Here is a 4007-nt window from a genome sequence, read left to right on the forward strand (position 1 = left end):
ATTTCAAGTCTGGTTGTGCGGTGACATGCAGTAAACTTATTTTCAACCCTAAGTTTAGAAATCACTCCCATTGGATCATAAGACCAAATTGAAACTAAGACCAAACTTCATTTCATTTAATAACCTATCTACTTCTTCTCCTACTGCTCTAGTGTTGCAGATGAATGGACCGACCTGAGATTTTAGTTTGAATTGTGATTTCTTCTTTGCAGCCACAAAGTGTACTTCATTTGCATTTAACCTCTACCTTATATTCCAATGCAGATATTATGATGAGGAGGTACTTGGGAAGTTTGTAGGGTGGAAGATCACAACCATAAACCTTGATTTCTATATAATGTTGGTAAAGCTACCAATCTTCTATTGTGGCTTGATCAACTAGCTGCAACACTTTCACAATTTCATCATTGATTCTTGGTACTAGAGTGTTGCTCGTAAGACTAATAGCTAGATGAGTAAACAATTCTATGAAATTTTTATATGTAAATTCTTCCTTCTCTTTCACTCCCATTGAAGTCCAAAACATCACTGATTGCCAGTTGCGTTCCTTATCTAGCCTCTATAAGGTGAATGCAAACTTGTCTTCCTGAAAATATATAAAAAGGTATATAAGAACTTAAGGATAGTTGAATACTTCTTCAGTGTTAAACTGGACAAATTGTTCATGTATGGTTTTAGCTAGGAATTTGCTAAAGCTATAAAGAATAGTGGGCTTGGAATGAGGAGAAAATATTGACAAGAAACCTAGGATGGCTTCATTAACATATTGATCAGAATTGTAACCAAGAAGATATGACAAAATATTGGTGATTTTCTTGGTTCTTTCACAGAACATGGATGAATCCTACGGAGGGTTTCTTTTATAACCAAGAAGATATGACAAAATATTGGTGATTTTCTTGGTTCTATCATAGAACATGGATGAATCATAGGGAGGGTTTCTTTTAGGCAAATGATTATCTATAGCTAGGAAAAGTTCGAGAGTCTAGGATCTTTTAGTAAAATCTAGCTTTTAATAAGCTTCTATCAAGATTTCATGAGAAAAGGGATCGGTTGGTTTAATATTGGGGAATGCAACATCTTTTCAATGGAATCAACATTGATGAAACAAAGGATTTCTCCTGTGGGTGAAGTTATTGCTCTTTGAGTGGGGTCATAGGATTCATTATATTTCCTTACAAATTCAGGTGCTTTGTGTATCTGTGGGAAAATGTAGTGGGGAAGGTGGGAGTCCAAAAGTCCTATTACATCTGTCTGATCAATTAATTGATCCTCCATTCAACAGTAAATTTAATATAAATCAAATTGAGAGGAAGACTCAATGATTTAACAATCTCTGACGACTAGGGAAGTATGATGGAAGTCAACTTGTGGATGAATAAGAGGATTTGGGATTTCTGCAATTTCTTTTCCCTTAGGAGGCATTTTAAGTGAATTGCAGGTTGAAAGTGATAGAAATGGAAGAAATTGGTCTGAAACACAGTGAAAACTGAAACATAGTATAACTAAAAGTAGATAGGTGCACCTGGACATTGGCTTGGTTCTGAACAAAATAAAGAATTTGTTTTAATGTTGAGTCTATCATTTAGGCTGAAAGCACGAAATCTCCAGTGATGAATTAAGTTTCAAAATTATATTATGTAATTGTTTAATTGAAAGAACATGGCTTATAATGAAAAAATGGAGGGGGATTATTTAATGAATGACTAAATCCTCGTTAATTATCTAGTGGGACTGATAAATGGGTCTATGGGGCATAAATTTGTGGGAGTTGTGAATTAAATGAATATCGGATAGGCAACAGCTAATTGAACAGAGGAAGTGACATGGCACGGATGTGGATAGTGAAGTTGGAGTGGCAGCAAACGGACAAATGTAAACCATGTTCGGGAGAAAATTTAGGTGGTAATCTGTTTTGGAACTTTATGTCCTAAAAGACTAGAATGAGGTAAATGTAGTTTAAGAGGGTGGTTTCCAAAATTTCCCATTTTAGACCCTCACCCCCATCGATAAAGTTCGAATGGAAAATGAGGGCCAAGGAGCGATGTGGGTCATCGGATATCGAGGGAGTTTGTGTGATGTAAGGTAAGATGAAATGGATTTAACAATGCGGGGTGGAAGGTGATGGTGGGGTTAACATTTATGGTGGATTTGACAATTGGGTTATGGGTGAATAAATGGATGAATGAAGTTAGGATATTTACAAAATAGCATTTGTGCCTAGAATTTATGGTTAATTAAAGCCCATCATCGTATGCACACATTTCTAGTGTTACAACTTAGGATAAAATCCTTTCGTCATCCAATTATATCTCATATGTCTACCTACCCTTTACTCTTCTAACATTTTCACTCATTTCTACGAGTGCATTTAGACTAGCAACTCAATATTTCCTTTTAATGACTAATATACTTCTATCCCTTATTTCCTCCATTGGCTCGGATTAGATTGTTGAGCCAATTTTATTTGCTACCTATTGAAAAATAATTTAAATAAAATCCAATTATAATTAAAATGTACAATTGGATTGTATAAACTTTGTGGCATTTAAACAATCTGCTCACACCTTTTATTTTCAAAACTAAATTGGACTAATAGTAGTGGAATTTGGATTTGCAACACTTTTAGATTTCATTATTTTTTCTTTTATTTCTAACCTAACATTTTATTTTTGCCCTCACTTTTTTGGGCATCTATTCTAACATTTTATTTGATATGGACTTATTCATTAAATATCACTAACATTTTTTATTTAATATTATTTTTTTCCATATCCTAACATAATATTTTCTGAAATGTATTTTCATTTTTTGACTAATTTATAGCAACTTACCAAAACCAAAAAATGGTACGACATCGGCTCTAACTCGAGACTTCTTTCTCTTGTAGAATGTAGATAACTTGTAGATACTTGTGCCTTCTCCTCGGGCTATGGAATCTTTGCTATGAAAACTCACACTGACATTTTGAAAAATAGAATAAACTGGAGTTTTTACAATGGTAGTAATGAAAACTGCTCCAACTTCTCACTACTAAATATAATTTTTGAGAAACCTTCCATTAATAGGATAAGTGGAATATAGTCCCTCAAGATTTTGTAGCACAAAAGTGTTGTTTCCCTTTACTTCAACAATAGCTAAAGGTCCAAACCACAGGTGTTCAAACCTGCCATGTTTTCCCTTGTCTTCTCTTCTAGAACTAGATCACTGTTCTTGAAGTTCCTTTCCCTTGCTCCCCTATCAAACGGGCTCTTCATTTTATTCTAATATTTTTTCAATTTGTATTGAACTTCATCTCTGTTTTCATTTAGTTCAATAATCTGATTTACTCTCCTTGAAAGATCAGCAGGTTCATCAGTTGAAAATTAAATAATCATAAGTAAGAAAACCTTTAAACTATGTTCAGAAGGTTTAACGAAATATGCTTAAGCTTAGAAAAGATGCTCACGAGTTTATGATTTAGAGGGAATTAATTAAACAAACAATTTCTATAATTCATTCTCTTTATAGATGATCACTTCAGAATGCTATAGGAATAAATTGAAACATAATTACTCCTACTTATTTATCTTTGTAAACAAAAGAATTTGAAGAAAACACTATGAAATAAAACTTGAAAAACTTACAATAAAAACGAAACTGTATGAATGAGAATTCAGAATCCTTTTCTTTTCTATTAATGATTCAGAAAAGTCAAGTACATTTAATGTTTAAAAATGTTTCTTCAAGGGTGCAACCCTTAATAACTCGTGAAAGAGATTTATTTATACAATCATAGAACTGAGAAAATATCTTAAACTGTTTTACAAAAATAGATAAATACAAAATCAGGAATATAAACTGATAGTCTATCTGCCACTATCTTGGTGCTGAGTTGTTGATGACTGTTGCTAGAAAAACTGGGAACTGTTGAGTTGGTGATGATTGTTGCTAGAAAAATTGAGAATTGTTGAGCTGGTGATGACTGTTCCTGAAAATATTGAATGTTGTTTGATCACTCTTTTAGT

The sequence above is a fragment of the Pinus tabuliformis genome, chromosome 6, assembly GCF_031772625.1.
Source record: "Pinus tabuliformis cultivar Carrire ecotype Pingquan chromosome 6, CPIR1, whole genome shotgun sequence".
Taxonomy (NCBI): Eukaryota; Viridiplantae; Streptophyta; class Pinopsida; order Pinales; family Pinaceae; genus Pinus; species Pinus tabuliformis.